The sequence below is a fragment of the Hyperolius riggenbachi genome, chromosome 9, assembly GCF_040937935.1.
Source record: "Hyperolius riggenbachi isolate aHypRig1 chromosome 9, aHypRig1.pri, whole genome shotgun sequence".
NCBI classification, from domain to species: Eukaryota; Metazoa; Chordata; class Amphibia; order Anura; family Hyperoliidae; genus Hyperolius; species Hyperolius riggenbachi.
This window is the reverse complement of record NC_090654.1, coordinates 250424086-250443455: the sequence shown is the minus strand read 5'-3', so window position 1 is coordinate 250443455 and position 19370 is coordinate 250424086. Positions and strand designations below refer to the sequence as shown.

General features: G+C 44.7%; 1 protein-coding gene across 2 annotated transcripts in view; it reads right to left on the bottom strand.

Annotated features, from left to right (window-relative positions):
• The window catches only part of KCNH5 (potassium voltage-gated channel subfamily H member 5), a 484848-nt gene that overhangs the window by 12744 nt on the left and 452734 nt on the right, over positions 1 to 19370 (bottom strand). The gene's annotated exons all lie outside the window — the stretch shown is intronic.

The following is a 19370-nucleotide window of genomic DNA, read 5'->3' as shown; positions in this document are numbered from 1 at the left end:
ATCCTCTTCTAACTTTAGAATAGGAGAAATTACATTTTACCCTGACAGTACTTTCCAGGAGATAGACATTTATTAAGATATGTGTTAAAGGACAACTGAAGTGAAAAAGAATAGCGAGCCTGCCATATTTATTTCCTTTTAAACAATACCAGTTGCCTGGCGGCCCTGCTGATCCATTCCTCTTCTTATTTAGTGTCTGAATAACACCAGAAACAAGCATGCAGCTAATCCTGTCAGATCTGACAATATTGTCTGAAACACTGGATCTGCTGCATGCTTGTTCAGGGGCTTTGGCTAAAAGTATTAGAGGCAGATGATCAGCAGGATAGCCAGGCAACTGGTATTGGTTACACGGAAATAAATATGGCAGCCTCCATATCCCTCTCACTTCAGTTGTCCTTTAAGTTGTGAAACTATCCCAGGTTTTTCAGAGATTTCCTTTAAATCTGTCATGATAGGAAAATTTAGGTTTCTATTGCTGGCATGCATTTATAATTGCTAGCAGTGACCCTAGATATATTTGCTGGCTCATGGATTAAAGAAAAAGTATAATTTGATTTGCTTTATGGATCTTGCATTTAGCATAGGGGTAAGTGATCAAATGCAATTTCGGAGAGGGGGGGATCGATCATACGCAATTACCCCTTGGTTTAAAGTGGCCCTGAACTCTGGCAAAGGAAAACAGAGAGAAATGCACCATGTGTGCTTTTAGAGAGAAGAGCCAGCCTAATTCTCCCTCAACTGCAAGTAATCACAAGTGTAATTTGATATCTCAGCTGTGTCAGCAGAGAAATTTGGCAGTCCTTGGCAGACACAGCTAATATGTAAACACAGGATGTAAACCCTATGTATGCTTCCATGAAATCAGGAAGAAGACACACTGCAGATTTCTTGCAGGAGTTCTGTAAGCTGTAACAGAGAATTTTTTTTGGACGAAGTGGCTGGAGAATCTCCGCAATGTAATGATAAACAAAAGTGGGGACACCGAGAGCCCAATATAGTGTAGTAAGCAAAACAATAGGTTGGAATTGAAAAGTATATAGTGTATATACTCACAAAAGTGGGTTACCTCCTAGGTAACCACTGTATAGGCAGGTGAGGAGATTAGACCTGTCCTCACTCAGGATTAAAAGTCGCTCTCTGTAGATCAGGAAAAAAGAGATGGGGATCGACCTCTCCACCAGGGGTAGATATTGGTAATATAAGAGTGAACAGAGGCGCCAGCAGGATAAAAGGCACTAAAAAGTTTAAAATTCCTCAGGAGGTGGTGGTGGACTCGCCTCCTTGAAGTAGACAAGATACTGTCAGCTTTTTAACAACAACAGGTTTATTTATATACTCTTCTCAGAAGCGCTTATCGTGACCTTGAGACTGTACTGTGTGTACTCCTATTTGTTATTGCCTGACGAAGCAGGAATATACCTGCGAAACGCGTTGCATGGTTGTCTGGAGTATATAAATAAACCTGTTGTTGTTAAAAAGCTGACAGTACCTTGTCTACTTCAGGGAGGCGAGTCCACCACCACCACCTCCTGAGGAATTTTAAACTTTTCAGTACCTTTTATCATGCTGGCGCCTCTGTTTACTCTTATATAGAGAATTTTTTTTGTTTAAAAGTTATTATGTTGCGGCTTATCTTTTAGACCAGAGAGGAAGTTTTTAGCTCAGTCAGGTACTCTTTAAAGTGAACCTAAAGTCAGGAATAAAAAATGAGTTTAACTCACCTGGGGCTTCCCGCAGCCCCCTGAAGCTGATCGGTGCCCACGCTGACTCCATCAGATGTCCCTGGAGCGGCCGGCGGCGACTTCCGGTTTTGCCGTCACCGGCCGACAGGCCGGGAACGCGAGTGATTCTTCGCGTTCCCAGCCAGAATAGCGCCCCCTATGCTGCTATTGCAGCATAGTGAGGCTGCAATAGCAGCATAGGGGGCGCTATTCTGGCTGGGAACACGAAGAATCACTCGCGTTCCCAGCCTGTCGGCCGGTGACGGCAAAACCGGAAGGCGCCGCCGGCCGCTCCAGGGACATCTGATGGAGTCAGCGTGGGCACCGATCAGCTTCAGGGGGCTGTGGGAAGCCCCAGATGAGTTAAACTCATTTTTTATTCCTGACTTTAGGGTCACTTTAAGGCAGCTGAAGACAAGGCAAGTAATGTGCATACACCTGTAAAAAGAATTGTCTTTTTTTTAACTTCCTAAATTGCATATTCTGAACTCGTAAGCAACCTTCTTACAATTTTTCCGGCTTTTGACATTTTGATCCTGTTGATCTTGTTTAGCGTACCGGGGTTTCCAGGGTTTGATCAAATTGTTTTACACTTATGTCCAGTTGATTATAGGCTACATTCGTTTTATGGCAGCAGATGCAGCCATAGAGAGCAAGAGGCTTCAAACGGGGGCAGAAAGTTGGGATGTGAGTGTTTGATGGTGCTTCAAAGTGGAGTAGATTTAATCTAGAAAAAATGATTAACAGTTAGGGCTGGTTCACACTGTGGCCCTTACACCCAGTCTGTAGGGGCGTAAAACAATAGACCCTGCAAGGGATGCAGCTGCAGGGGGGTCCGGAAGCCGAAATGAGGCCCCATGGAGGGAGAAGTTTCTTTTCCCTGTCCTGAGAGACTGACAACCGCCACTGTTAAGGAATTGTACAAAGTTTTGTAGACAACGATTTGTAGACAGTCCCTATTCAGCGTGCAGCAGGCTCTTGTGTATGACGCCCAGCCACCAACCTCTCAATCCCTCCCTAACTGTTGTGTACTGTAGTGATGCTCGAGCAGTCTGCAGAGCCAGTTCTGCTTCACCAGAGGTGGACAGAGTGAGTGTAATATGCTGAGGCTGGGAGCACACTCGTCTGTATGTGTTTTCTGTACACCTCGTGTCTATGTATGAAAGCATGCACATTTTATCACAAAAGCTAATGCAATTGATAGAGAAAATGCGCGCTGCGCAATGCTTCACTGCGGTCTGTTTTTATCAGCATGGGGAAAACACATTTAAATGTACTAGCCAATAAAATAACATTGGTTCTCAGTTTACCTGTGCAGGAAGTGAGGGGGGGGGGGAGGGGGGCCCCATCCAAAGTTTTGCAGGGGGGCCCAATGATTTCCAGTTACACCCCTGCCAGTCTGTTTAGCAGACCGTAACAGAACGGACCCTAAGGGAGGTGAATGGATCCTATGTTAATCAATAGGATCTATGCAAATTGCTCCTTTCAAATGGATCCATTCAATCCATTCCCCCAGACAGCAAGTTTGGGTCTGCAGCGATTTTTCAGGTGGCAGAATGCCTTGCATTGACCGCGCACTAACACAACGGAGAATCATGGATGGAAAACTGATGCCTTTAAAAACTGATCCGTTCCATGGACCAGTTTTTAAGGTGGCCACTAATGTTACAATTTGCCCAATGATCGATTACAAACGATTCTTCTTATGAACGATCATAAATGATCGTTTGGGACCACTAATGGACATAAATCTCTACGTATCTCTTCAGCAGCTGCTAGAGAGATACGTATACAGCGCACTTCACTTGCGTCAGACTGGCCCCGACTGGAGGAAGTAACGGGACCCGGTAGAAAAGGCGGAGGGCGGAGTGGGAGCGATCCAGGCACATGGGGCTGGTAGAAGCCCCAGGTATGTATAAAACGTTTACTTTATTCCAGCTCTAGTTTCCTTTAATTAATTTAAAAAAAATGTAATCGCAGCAGCTATCAGAGCCCAACAAAAGAAAGCTCTGTTAGTGGGGAGAAAAGGAGGTAAGGTTCATTTGTGTTAAGTTGTATGGCCATGCAATAAACCGCCAGAGCTGTGCAGTGCTGAATTGTAAAAAAATCGCCTGGTCACTAAGGGGATGTGAACCGGTCCTCTGGGGCTCAATTAAACCACCAGCAAGAAAGAAAATACTCAGAATAATTTGAGTAGTAGTTTTTCACCTATTTTTTTGGTACTTTTCCAATTGCAGAGTGCTGAAGAGTTATTTTAACCACTTTAGGATCTCTGGTACGCATATCTACGCACCTTTAAACTTCACCTGCGGATCGGGGGGGGGGGGGGGGAGTAGATATGCGTACTGCTATGTTACCGTTGCGTTCACGATCCCCCCGCTGTTTTCCGTCGATCCACCGTCGCAGCCCCCTCCATCTGTGATCAGGATGTGAGAATCTTTTTATTCTCAATCCCGATCACCGTTCCCGTGACTTCGGAGAGCTTGAAAACGTCAAGCAAGCTCTCAGACCCCACACTTCCCTGTTCTTCCGTGTTCTATTAATAGAAACACGGTCTCAGTAGCACCATCTTGTGGTCAAAAAGTAAAATACACCTAATTATACCAGTATACTGTTTTACATAGAAAGTTTATTATCTTTATATTTAATTACTTTTAACCTCTTCCAACACTGCCCCACAGTTACAGAAATAAAAATGAAAAAAATTACATAATTAATTTTATTTTTTTACATAAATAGTTACCTTAGAGACTTTTCTAATATGGATGTCATGAGAGTATATCACTGTTAATTTAGCAAAAAAAAAAAAAAAAAGTCTTGTAATAAGTGAAATAGTATTAAAAATTCCCTAAATGGAAAAATGCTCCTTTATTTCCAGATCCAATATTATCCCCATACATTGTACTAGGGACACAATTTAAACGTTGTAATAACCAAAACAAATGGGCAAATAAAATGTGTGGGTTTTATATATCGAATCACATTTTATTTTAAAACTATAATGGCTGAAAACTGAGAAATAATTATTTTTTTCTTTTTTTCCTTATTATTCCCTTTACAATGAATATAAAATAAAATAATTCATAGCAAAAACTACCACCTAAAGAAAGCCTAATTTGTGGCGAAAAAAAACAATATATAGATCATTTCAGTGTGATAAGTAACAATAAAGTTATCGCTGAATGAATCGGAGGAGTGCTGAGATGTGAAAGTTGTTTTGGTTTTTAAAGAGAACTAGAGACGAAGCTCCCTCATGTATTTTATTACATTTATCAGTGGGAACATGGCAGTAAACACCTACCCTGCTTTTAGTTTTATTCTTCTCAGTCTAATCTATCTGTTATCAACTGTGATAAGAATCCACCGACTATTCAGTCGAGGTTTAACCTGGAATCATTATAGCTGAGTCACTCTTCTGTGGAGTCTTTTCAAGCCCAAGCCTGCCACCTCCTGGATCAGATTTCCTTACTCAGACCTGTTGACATGGGAGGAGCTGCTGCTGCCGAGAAAGAAGCTCTGAAACAGTGTATCTGTGTGCAGTGTGCAGCCTGTCATTATCTACTGTATGCAGTTTCATTTCTATGAGAGACACTTCCTACAGGCAGCCACACAGCATACCAGAAAGCAGACAGATGAAAGGCTGCAGCAGCCCTGCTTGTCTATAGTCTCATATAGCCTAGACAGCACATCCAGAACAACTCATAACCCGGAAGCAGAACAGGGATGAGCCGGCAGCCATATTGGATATTTCCTGGAGCAATAATGCATAAAAAACACTCAAAAAGGCACACCAGAGTGGCGAAATTATCAGGTAGAGCATTTATTCTTTACAAGCTATCAACTGATATGTTTATTTTGTGTGAATCGTTCATCTCTGGTTCCCTTTAAGGGAAAAAAAACCTGTGATCCTGAAGTGGTTAAATGAAAATTGGGCCCAGTGGGTTTTGAATCCCATCTGGTTTTGCCCACTGTAGTAACTAAATTCCTTCCTTGTAAATAAACAACACAAACCACACACTTAATTTGTAAATAATTGGTTCTTTTAACACCACCAAGAAAGAAATTGTTTCAATGTAGTTAAAGCATTGCATGGCAAAAACCGTGTGCAAAGAGTCTACGTATTATATAAAGAGGTAGCTGTGCCAGCTGAAGCCAATGGCAGAGTGAAGCTGGGAAGCTGAGAATGCTGTCTGTGATACCTCATATTTATGTCGCACCAGACAGAACAGTATTTGCATCCCAACTACAGTGACACATTCATGACACAATGGCTGACATTTAAGCCAGCCAAGAAAGGTGGCTTCCCTATGACAGATAGACCTTGGCTGCTGTAATTTACCATCTCAGGGGCGCTAATGCATGCATGTCAGAGTCCAGGTGGGCTCTGTTTATTTAAAGTGTTGGCCATATGACCCGACTCTTTCATCTATTTGGCCCATTGTGATTTGCTGCAGAATGAATTACAGGAATTGGTTAGCTGTTATTAAATACTGGCTGATCCAGTGGCTTTGCACTCCAAGTCTGGCATTTCACCAGGCCATAATCACAGCAGGCTTATGGAAACAAAATGGCAGATTCTAAAACTACCGCTACGAGCTGTAGAACAAAAAGAGGCCAAGGCATAAATTTGCCTTTCCACAAAGCATTGCTAAGTAGAGATGGCTGAACAAAGTCAAAATTCAATCTGAATCAGCCAAACCCACAATTAGACATTAATTTTTCTTCCAAATTGAACACTATTTTTATCAAAATAGAGACAGCCTATAAGTTTTGGGAACTGCATGTGTTGCTGCATAAAGGAACAATGGCTGTTGCTTGGTGGATGAAGTGTATAAAGCAAAGCGGGTAAAATAGGTATTTAGGCCACAATGAAATTTGTGGCTATGGCAATGCCAGGCTTGCATATAGCAGTGGTGTTTTGGCAAAAAGGAACTCAGCAATCGCATAGCCAAGTGCCATTTGGCTGTGGCAGTTTGCGCTCCAACACAGGCTACTTCGTGCATGACAGACAGTCTGTGCTATAGGCTGCAGTCCTGGTCAGGAGTTCCAACACAGGCTACTTCCTGTATGACAGTCTGCACTAAAAGCTGCAGTCCTTGTCAGGTGCTCCAACACCAGCTATTTCCTGCATGACAGACAGACTGTATTATAGGCTGCAATACTGGTCAGGAAATAAAAACTCACCGGATCCTATGACTCTTATGATTAGAGTCAAACACGCTGTGGAAGGTTGAAGCCCCTTTCCTGGCAGCCCGCCTTGTAGTCACGCTGTCTCTTACACCGACTGCTACTTCCTCTTCCCGTTTAGCACCAATGTGTGTTCCCCCACTACAGAGGAACACTACTGCATCCCAATAGTTCCCCCACTACAGAGGAACACTACTGCATCCCAATAGTTCTGATTTTACCTCAAATGAAAGTAACGCTCAGGGTTTTGCAGGAGGATTATCTTTCCTATAGCACTAGGAAGTCTATCTAGGGGCCTTGCACACAATCTGACACAGCTTGTCTCCACATTTAAGCAGCAATACACCTGGCTGTACTTCTTAGAGCTATAGGAAAGGTAACCCTCTTGCAAAACCCTGAGTTAATTAATGTTAATTAATTACTGTACATAGTAACTAATGTTAATTAACATAGTAGCGGCTGCTAGTGAAGTATCGCGGTCGATATACTTTGACAGGACCACCCGCATTTAAAGTTATGCACATTGCTATGTAAGCATAGCGTTGAAGGAAGGCACGCTCCTTACATAGCAACGTGCACTGCTATGTAAGCCATGCATAGCATCCGCCACTTCTTTTTAATGAGCACTCCCTCACATTAAGCTGCGCTGCTTTAGCACCCTATGGGGTTGATTCACAAAGGTTACTTATTTTTAACCTTAAATGTAAGGAGTGCTAATGCATGAAATAAACAAATAAATAGAGATAATTCATGAGATAAATAGATAAGGAGAGCTAAACCGTGAGCTATGTCAAATAAGGAGTGCTAAACCATGAGTTATGTCAAATAAGGAGAGCTAAACCATGAGTTATGTCAAATAAGGAGAGCTAAACCATGAGTTATGTCAAATAAGGAGAGCTAAAGCATGAGTTATGTCAAATAATGAGAGCTAAACCATGAGTTATATCAAATAAGGAGAGATAAACCATGAGTTATGTCAAATAAGGAGAGCCAAACCATGAGTTATATCAAATAAGGAGAGATAAACCATGAGCTCTGTCAAATAAGGAGAGCTAAACCATGAGTTATATCAAATAAGGAGTGCTAAACCATAAATTATGTCAAATAAGGAGAGATACACCATTAGTTATGTCAAATAAGGAGAGATAAACCATGAGTTATGTCAAATAAGGAGAGCTAAACCATGAGTTATATCAAATAAGGAGTGCTAAACCATAAATTATGTCAAATAAGGAGAGATACACCATGAGTTATGTCAAATAAGGAGAGATAAACCATGAGTTATGTCAAATAAGGAGAGCTAAACCATGAGTTAGCTTAAAAGACAGGAAACAAAGACCGAGAGCCAAATCTGGTGTAGTATGTTTGACCAATATGGGAAAAAAATGTAATAGAGAATATACTCACAAGTGTGGGTCACCACGCAGGCGACCACTGAAATAGCAGGTGAGGAGAATTATGACCTGACCCCACTCAGGTATAAAAAGTCGCTCTCTATAGAAAGAAAATGGGGATACACCCCTCCACCTAGGGTGGACATGATATGAATAAAACTGGTGAAATAGAGGCGCCAAAACAGGATAAGTTAAAATCTGATTAAAAGGAGGGGGTGGGTGGATCCACTACCCTCACAACAATGACCAGGCTAAATCCAAGCCGTAATTAATAGAAACAAGATATTTATTGTTCTCCAAATATAGTGCAACGCGCTTCACGGGCACACATCCCACCTCACCAGGCAATTTGAGGTAGGAGAACACAGTTCTAGGTCATTCACGAGCTAGAGGCGCTCTAGCTCGTGAATGACCTAGAACTGTGTTCTCCTACCTCAAATTGCCTGATGAGGCAGGATGTGTGCCCGTGAAGCGCGTTGCACTATATTTGGAGACCAATAAATATCTTGTTTCTATTAATTACGGCTTGGATTTAGCCTGGTCATTGTTGTGAGGGTAGTGGATCCACCCACCCCCTCCTTTTAAACGAATTTTAACTTATCTTATCCTGTTTTGGCGCCTCTATTTCACCAGTTTTATTCTTAAACCATGAGTTAAGTTAGATAAGGACAGGTAAATCATGAGTTAAGTCATTTAAGGCGAGATAAATTGTGAGTTAAAAAATAAGGTGAGATAATTTAACAGAAATGCTTTGTGAATCAGGCCCTATGTGTGGTGATAAGTTTTTACTTGCCTTATTATAACCAGCATGATCTTAGTGAATTGTGACCATTATTTTCATGGATCTGAACTTCAGCTGAAGTCATATGCATGGGTCAAACATAATGGTTAGCAAAGCCCTGATACGGTGGCCAAATCTTTTTTTTTTCTTTTTCATCCCAGCTAGTTATGTAACTGGTCCCTGCAGAGTCTCTGGACACCTAAATCCTCCTCTTAGATTTCTTCTACAAGACACCTTGGAAATACATCACTTTTAACGAGACGGGATTTATCGGTATGAACATTCTTGACAGATTCAGTGGAGACCCACTAAGGCTTTTTTTCACTTGACTGAGACGCCTGACACAACCGTTCTCCACCTTGTCAGGATTCTGATCCACAATCATCACCGATCTTATCAAAATAAAGACAGCGGCATTGTGCGGAGAGCCGTTTGCACGCTGCGGGAGAGGGAGGCTGGAAACAGCACAGCGTTCCCATAATAGCCTGCTATGGTGGCGGTTGCAGAAAACCTCACAAGATACCTTCTGCCAAATCTGACAGATGTTGCAACAAAAAAGCCCTGGCAGCTATGTAATCATCCTACTGGCGGGTTACCACTGGTCGCACCATCCACACGTGTGGCTGATCATTTATGTCCTGTCACATCTAACAGTGGAGGGGTAAACACATACTGAGCTCACCACCAATTACGGAAGAAAAGGGGGGAATGGGGGCCCAATTATATGTGGAGCAGGGAGAAGCTAAAACGCAGAATTGAAAAATAAAGCATATCACTGATTTCCATGAGTATTTGCACATTTTCTGCCCTACCATAGGGGCAAGAAACAACACACCTGATTTGCAATACGAAAATACACTAGATAAACCTTATTATTGGTTACCCCTGAAGTTTCCAATTAAAGGAAACGAAACATGTAGGTTTGTGTGTGGGGTTGATAACCCTCCTGGCGGTTTGCTAAAAAATCGCCAGGGGGCAGCAAATCTTTTTTAAAAAAAATTTTTTTTGTTTTTTCATGTAGCGAGGCATCCCCCCAGCCCCTCCGATCGCCTCCGGCGATCGGCGATCAGGAGATCCCGTTCAAAGAACGGGATCTCCTGGAGGGCTTCCCCCGTCGCCATGGCGACGGGGCGGGATGACGTCACCGGCGTCAGACGTCGTGACGTCAAAGGGGATTCCGATCCACCCCATAGAGCTGCCTGGCACTAATTGGCCAGGCAGCGCACGGGGTCTGGGGGGGGCGGCTGCGGCGCGACGGATAGCGGCGGATCGGCGGGTAACGGCGGCGATCGGGCACTGCACGCACCTAGCAAAGTGCTAGCTGCGTGCAGCAAAAAAAAAATTATGCAAATCGCCCCAGCGGGGCCTGAGCGGTGCCTTCCGGCGGCATAGCCCGAGCTCAGCTCGGGCTTACCGCCAGGAAGGTTAATATACATGCATTGTGAGTTTGTAGGAGAGTCTGACAGACAAATGACCTTTATCCCCAACCCAATGTATCACATTTTTTGCACCAAGGGGTAGTATATTGTTCGAATGATTTATTTTAACCCGACTTTATTAAAAGCAAGGTTTTATTAATATTACTCAGTCTCCGAATAAGGTTTATCTAGTGTTTTTTCGTTCTACCATAGGGGCACCCTGGGAAATTGCCACCAGCCCCCCCAAGTGCTGGCAGGCCCCCAGGCAGCATAGCAACTGACCTGTCCCTGCTGGTGAACTCCTGCTCCATTAGTCCATGTACTCTTGTCTTCACCCTTGCCTGACCGTGTAACATCACAGGTCACTAAGAAGGGCGCCCCTGGGAGGAGGAAGACAAGATTGCATGGACTAATGGAGCAGTGCACCCACTGGGAAAGATGCTTTGCTGGCTAAAAAACTTTGTAGGGGCCCCGAGGTACACAGTTAAGTTGGAGAAGCAGGGCCTGGCAGCTGGCTCAGGGGCCCTACATGGTGAATTTTCTCTGGGGAGGGGTGTCAGGGGTGCCCCAGGTTAGTTAACCACCCCCGAACCCCATGTACATGATAAATAGTGCATATTAGCAACATTTAGTAAAGACAAAATGTCTGGGATTTATTTATTTTTTATCCTGGCCGCACACTTCCTTGGTTGCGCTCCCATAGCTGCGAGCGTTCTGCACCTGCACAATTACAGTCTCAGCGAACTAGGCAAGCAGAGAATCCCCTGGCTAAAGGAGCATGATCGGGGGCTGCATACATCTGGGACCACACATACGCAGTGAGCAGTGATTGGGCAAGTTGTGGAATTTACCCGGCCACACTGCAGGAGAACGGAGCAGCGTAGGAGGATGGTAAGGGAGCCCATGGCCTACAGGGGGTTGGAGGAAGCCCCGGGTAAGTATAAATGCTTGTGCCTGTTTCATCTCCGGTACACTTTAACCTTATACTCCGTATCTGAAACGAAATGTAACTTTTTTCCATGAGCTGAACTTGCGCTAATCATCTGACACAATTCTGTACTTGGTTCAGTGAACCTGTTAATGAAAATTATGCAGACTATTTAATGTTGATCATTTTTTAATTATAGTATCAGTGTTTGTTAATTAAACAAAAGTTTAGCATCTGGTACAAATCAAGCTTAGAATAATTCTGCATTTCAGATTCCACTGTCATCAATATGTTGTGTCCAGGGATTGGGGGGGCTTTGTGCTCAGAGTGCACGGTGCAGTGCTGGGACAGTCTGGCCTGATTCACATGCATGGCTGAAAGCTCGAATACCTGGTGGTTTTTCACTAAAGAAATTGTTGCTTATTTGCAGGAAAAACTAGAGCCTATTATAAACCGAGAGAAATGTAAAGGACATAGGTCAGGGGTCGCATAACAACTATGGCCAAAATGACCTCCTGTCCTTCCAGGATGAGCGAGAATGATCTTGTGAAATCGTCCTTCTGTGTGCTGGGGGGGCTGTCTAGTGGCTGGATGGTGCAATGGTTAAGGGCTCTGCCTCTGACGCAGGAGACCAGGGTTCGAATCTCAGCTCTGCCTGTTCAGTAAGCCAGCACCTATTCAGTAGGGGACCTTAGGCAAGTCTCCCTAACACTGCTACTGCCTATAGAGCGCACCCTAGTGGCTGCTGCTCTGGTGCTTTGAGTCCGTCAGGAGAAAAGCCCGATATAAATGTTATTTGTCTTGTCTTGTCTAGTGGACATGAGCAAGGCTCCGTCTTACAGCACAGGCATGGCCGTATTCCCGCAGGCCCGGTGCAGCCGTGCTCTTGCCTAAGGAAGAGCCTACCAACAAGTCCTTGTCAGTTTTCTTCGGGGATCCGTGCTCGGTGAAAGGGGACCACAGTAGTGATGATCATAACCTGCTAATTACAATTACACTCAATTTCACCATCATTACATACGGCCATATGTAATGATGGTTTGGACATTCGATTGATTTTGTGTAATCTATAAGTAATTTTGCGTGATTACGTGAAATTATGCATAATTTTGTACCACCGTAGGGGTTAATAACAGACCCCTATACATGCCCCTATAGTCACCATAAGTGCAACATTTGTTAAGGGGAATGGTGGGACCAAGTAAAAAAAAAAAATAATTTCAAAAATACCTAGTAGTTTTTGAAAAAATTGTACAGTAAAAAATGGTTTAAAACTCCATTTTCCTTTTGCAAAATCAATCTCAAAAACTAAATGTTGAAAAATGTTTTTGTCTTATTCCCACTATTTCCCTTAATAAATGTAGCAATTCTGGTGATGGCAGCATGTATGGGGGCTTTGCTATAAACTGCTAATGTCGGCACGAAATTACGAGAAAATTAAGCGATATTGCAAAATGACAGCTCCTGATTATGTTTACTTTTGAAACTGAGATTTTTTACCAAATTTCGCATTACACTATTGCATCATAATTGCGGATTACTATGCAAAATTAGGATTATGCGAAATTTGTGCTCATAACTAGAGCAGAGGACGGTGCGGGAAGCCTCTCAATTTATTTTAGCTCCTTTCTTTCGCATACAACGCTCTTGGGCATCATCTCCCCTTTTCATTTGTTGCATTTTCAGCCTTCTCTTTTATGTGTAGCAACTAGTGTTGGGCGAACAGTGTTCGCCACTGTTCGGGTTCTGCAGAACATCACCCTGTTCGGGTGATGTTCGGGTTCGGCCGAACACCTGATGGTGTTCGGCCAAACTGTTCGGCCATATGGCCGAACTAAGAGCGCATGGCCGAACGTTACCCGAACGTTCGGCTAGCGCTGTGATTGGCCGAACTGGTCACGTGTAGTGTTGGGCGAACATCTAGATGTTCGGGTTCGGGCCGAACATGGCCGAACTCCGAACATAATGGAAGTCAATGGGGACCCGAACTTTCGTGCTTTGTAAAGCCTCCTTACATGCTACATACCCCAAATTTACAGGGTATGTGCACCTTGGGAGTGGGTACAAGAGGAAAAAAAAATTTAGCAAAAAGAGCTTATAGTTTTTGAGAAAATCGATTTTAAAGTTTCAAAGGGAAAACTGTCTTTTAAATGCGGGAAATGTCTGTTTTCTTTGCACAGGTAACATGCTTTTTGTCGGCATGCAGTCATAAATGTAATACATATAAGAGGTTCCAGGAAAAGGGACCGGTAACGCTAACCCAGCAGCAGCACACGTGATGGAACAAGAGGAGGGTGGCGCAGGAGGAGAAGGCCACGCTTTGAGACACAACAACCCAGGCCTTGCATGAGGACAAGAAGCGTGCGGATAGCAATTTGCATTTTGTCGCCATGCAGTCATAAATGTAATACAGATGAGAGGTTCAATAAACAGGGACCGGAAACGCTAACCCATCACAGATGTTCATTGTTCATGTTACTTGGTTGGGGTCCGGGAGTGTTGCGTAGTCGTTTCCAATCCAGGATTGATTCATTTTAATTTGAGTCAGACGGTCTGCATTTTCTGTGGAGAGGCGGATACGCCGCCGATCTGTGACGATGCCTCCGGCAGCACTGAAACAGCGTTCCGACATAACGCTGGCTGCCGGGCAAGCCAGCACCTCTATTGCGTACATTGCCAGTTTGTGCCAGGTGTCTAGCTTCGATACCCAATAGTTGAAGGGTGCAGATGGATTGTTCAACACAGCTACGCCATCTGACATGTAGTCCTTGACCATCTTCTCCAGGCGATCGGTGTTGGAGGTGGATCTGCACGCTTGCTGTTCTGTGTGCTGCTGCATGGGTGTCAGAAAATTTTCCCACTCCAAGGACACTGCCGATACCATTCCCTTTTGGGCACTAGCTGCGGCTTGTGTTGTTTGCTGCCCTCCTGGTCGTCCTGGGTTTGCGGAAGTCAGTCTGTCGGCGTACAACTGGCTAGAGGAGGGGGAGGATGTCAATCTCCTCTCTAAAGTCTCCACAAGGGCCTGCTGGTATTCTTCCATTTTGACCTGTCTGGCTCTTTCTTCAAGCAGTTTTGGAACATTGTGTTTGTACCGTGGATCCAGAAGGGTATAAACCCAGTAATTGGTGTTGTCCAGAATGCGCACAATGTGTGGGTCGCGTTCAATGCAGTCCTAGGCCGAAGAGGTCATAGCCTAGGGTCACAAAACCTGTTTATTGGGCAATTTCAATGGTGGCGAGTCTGACGTACATAAATCGCAGCAATGGCCGTTAGCAACGTCTGAATCTCACGAAATGTCTCATGCAGGTAGAAGACATATTGTTAGACTTGGGCTCCAAAGATGGGTTCCCTACATCTCTGCAAACCAGAGTTACAGGGCTCCAAATTTGGTAAAATCCCCCATAGGCTTTCATTGGGCCTCCTATTTACAGTTCCAAAATCTCACATCTTTTCAAAGGGCAATTACTCAGCAGTGGCAAATTTTCTAGCATTGTAGGGACCCTTAGGGGGAACATGACTGGTGAGTTTCGGGCCCCTAGGCCAAAGAGGTCATAGCCTAGGGTCACAAAAACCTGTTTATTGGGGCTATTTCAATGGTAGTGATGGTGACGTACATAAATCGCAGCAATGGCCGTTAGCAAAGTCTGAATCTCACGAAATGTCTCATGCAGGTAGAAGACATATTGTTAGACTTGGATTCCAAAGATGGGGTCCCTACATCTCTGCAAACCAGAGTTACAGGGGTCCAAAATTGGTAAAATCCCCCACAGGATTTCATTGGCTCCCTATTTCACTTTCCAAAATCTCACATCTTTTCAAAGGGCAATGGCTCAGCAGTACCAAATTTTCTAGCATTGAAGGGACCCTTAGGGGGAACATGACTGGTGAGTTTCGGGCCCCTAGGCCAAAGAGGTCATAGCCTAGGGTCACAAAAACCTGTTTATTGGGGCTATTTCAATGGTAGTGATGGTGACGTACATAAATCGCAGCAATGGCCGTTAGCAAAGTCTGAATCTCACGAAATGTCTCATGCAGGTAGAAGACATATTGTTAGACTTGGATTCCAAAGATGGGGTCCCTACATCTCTGCAAACCAGAGTTACAGGGGTCCAAAATTGGTAAAATCCCCCATAGGATTTCATTGGCTCCCTATTTCACTTTCCAAAATCTCACATCTTTTCAAAGGGCAATGGCTCAGCAGTACCAAATTTTCTAGCATTGTAGGGACCCTTAGGGGGAACATGACTGGTGAGTTTCGGGCCCCTAGGCCGAAGAGGTCATAGCCTAGGGTCACAAAAACCTGTTTATTGGGGCTATTTCAATGGTAGTGATGGTGACGTACATAAATCGCAGCAATGGCCGTTAGCAAAGTCTGAATCTCACGAAATGTCTCATGCAGGTAGAAGACATATTGTTAGACTTGGATTCCAAAGATGGGGTCCCTACATCTCTGCAAACCAGAGTTACAGGGGTCCAAAATTGGTAAAATCCCCCATAGGATTTCATTGGCTCCCTATTTCACTTTCCAAAATCTCACATCTTTTCAAAGGGCAATGGCTCAGCAGTACCAAATTTTCTAGCATTGTAGGGACCCTTAGGGGGATCATGACTGGTGAGTTTTGCCACTGCTGAGCCATTGCCCTTTGAAATGGTGTGAGATTTTGGAACGGTAAATAGGAGCCCCAATGAAAGCCTATGGGGGATTTTACCAATTTTGGACCCCTGTAACTCTGGTTTGCAGAGATGTAGGGACCCCATCTTTGGAATCTAAGTCTAACAATATGTCTTCTACCTGCATGAGACATTTCGTGAGATTCAGACGTTGCTAACGGCCATGGCTGAGATTTATGTACGCCACCATCACTACCATTGAAATAGCCCAAATAAACAGGTTTTTGTGACCCTAGGCTATGACCTCTTCGGCCTAGGGGCCCGAAACTCACCAGTCATGTTCCCCCTAAGGGTCCCTACAATGCTAGAAAATTTGGTACTGCTGAGCCATTGCCCTTTGAAAAGATGTGAGATTTTGGAAAGTGAAATAGGGAGGCAATGAAATCCTATGGGGGATTTTACCAATTTTGGACCCCTGTAACTCTGGTTTGCAGAGATGTAGGGACCCCATCTTTGGAATCCAAGTCTAACAATATGTCTTCTACCTGCATGAGACATTTCGTGAGATTCAGACTTTGCTAACGGCCATTGCTGCGATTTATGTACGTCACCATCACTACCATTGAAATAGCCCCAATAAACAGGTTTTTGAGACCCTAGGCTATGACCTCTTCGGCCTAGGGGCCCGAAACTCACCAGTCATGTTCCCCCTAAGGGTCCCTACAATGCTAGAAAATTTGGTACTGCTGAGCCATTGCCCTTTGAAAAGATGTGAGATTTTGGAAAGTGAAATAGGGAGCCAATGAAATCCTATGGGGGATTTTACCAATTTTGGACCCCTGTAACTCTGGTTTGCAGAGATGTAGGGACCCCATCTTTGGAATCCAAGTCTAACAATATGTCTTCTACCTGCATGACACATTTCGTGAGATTCAGACTTTGCTAACGGCCATTGCTGCGATTTATGTACGTCACCATCACTACCATTGAAATAGCCCCAATAAAAAGGTTTTTGTGACCCTAGGCTATGACCTCTTCGGCCTAGGGGCCCGAAACTCACCAGTCATGTTCCCCCTAAGGGTCCCTACAATGCTAGAAAATTTGCCACTGCTGAGTAATTGCCCTTTGAAAAGATGTGAGATTTTGGAACTGTAAATAGGAGGCCCAATGAAAGCCTATGGGGGATTTTACCAAATTTGGAGCCCTGTAACTCTGGTTTGCAGAGATGTAGGGAACCCATCTTTGGAGCCCAAGTCTAACAATATGTCTTCTACCTGCATGAGACATTTCGTGAGATTCAGACTTTGCTAACGGCCATTGCTGCGATTTATGTACGTCAGACTCGCCACCATTGAAATTGCCCAATAAACAGGTTTTGTGACCCTAGGCTATGACCTCTTCGGCCTAGGACTGCATTGAACGCGACCCACGCATTGTGCGCATTCTGGACAACACCAATTACTGGGTTTATACCCTTCTGGATCCACGGTACAAACACAATGTTCCAAAACTGCTTGAAGAAAGAGCCAGACAGGTCAAAATGGAAGAATACCAGCAGGCCCTTGTGGAGACTTTAGAGAGGAGATTGACATCCTCCCCCTCCTCTAGCCAGTTGTACGCCGACAGACTGACTTCCGCAAACCCAGGACGACCAGGAGGGCAGCAAACAACACAAGCTGCAGCTAGTGCCCAAAAGGGAATGGTATCGGCAGTGTCCTTGGAGTGGGAAAATTTTCTGACACCCATGCAGCAGCACACAGAACAGCAAGCGTGCAGATCCACCTCCAACACCGATCGCCTGGAGAAGATGGTCAAGGACTACATGTCAGATGGCGTAGCTGTGTTGAACAATCCATCTGCACCCTTCAACTATTGGGTATCGAAGCTAGACACCTGGCACAAACTGGCAATGTACGCAATAGAGGTGCTGGCTTGCCCGGCAGCCAGCGTTATGTCGGAATGCTGTTTCAGTGCTGCCGGAGGCATCGTCACAGATCGGCGGCGTATCCGCCTCTCCACAGAAAATGCAGACCGTCTGACTCAAATTAAAATGAATCAATCCTGGATTGGAAACGACTACGCAACACTCCCGGACCCCAACCAAGTAACATGAACAATGAACATCTGTGATGGGTTAGCGTTTCCGGTCCCTGTTTATTGAACCTCTCATCTGTATTACATTTATGACTGCATGGCGACAAAATGCAAATTGCTATCCGCACGCTTCTTGTCCTCATGCAAGGCCTGGGTTGTTGTGTCTCAAAGCGTGGCCTTCTCCTCCTGCGCCACCCTCCTCTTGTTCCATCACGTGTGCTGCTGCTGGGTTAGCGTTACCGGTCCCTTTTCCTGGAACCTCTTATATGTATTACATTTATGACTGCATGCCGACAAAAAGCATGTTACCTGTGCAAAGAAAACAGACATTTCCCGCATTTAAAAGACTGTTTTCCCTTTGAAACTTTAAAATCGATTTTCTCAAAAACTATAAGCTCTTTTTGCTAAATTTTTTTTCCTCTTGTACCCACTCCCAAGGTGCACATACCCTGTAAATTTGGGGTATGTAGCATGTAAGGAGGCTTTACAAAGCACAAAAGTTCGGGTCCCCATTGACTTCCATTATGTTCGGAGTTCGGGTCGAACACCCGAACATCGCGGCCATGTTCGGCCTGTTCGGCCCGAACCCGAACATCTAGATGTTCGCCCAACACTAGTAGCAACCCCTATTTCACATCCAGGTGTCCCCTCGGGCTGCAGCTGCCCAAGGCCCAGGCCTTTGTGGCCTTTCCAGAAATCCGGCCCTTGGTAAGCACCCATTGGGGGCACTTTTTTCCCTTGAGGTTTACTTAACCATTTCGGTACCAGCAGCCTCTGCCCCCTTAAGGACCAGAGGCTGTTAGTACAATAAAATGCTGCTTTGCGACGTATCGCCACAAAAATCCGCTGCTCCTATCGGTCACGCCGTTCTGTCCCCGCCGCAGGCTCCTCTCTCTGCGGTCTCTATAACGGCAGAGCGCTGTGCACCGGTCAGGAGCCGATTTCATTGGCTCCTGACCCTCTCAATCACTGTAAGCTAATGGGATTGGCTTACAGTGATGACAGGGCCAGGAGCCAATGAAAATGACTCCTGACCTGCACACAGTGCTCTTCTGTCATAGAGACAGTAGGGTGAGTGAATTGCAGCGGGGTCAAATCAGCGAGACTGGCGGTAACGGTGGAGACGCGCAGTTAATGGGATGTTGAACCCACGTCCAGTCAGGGCCGCAGCGCCACCTGCTGGACGTAGATTCAACCTACATCGGTCCGGATCCGGTTAGACTGGTTTAC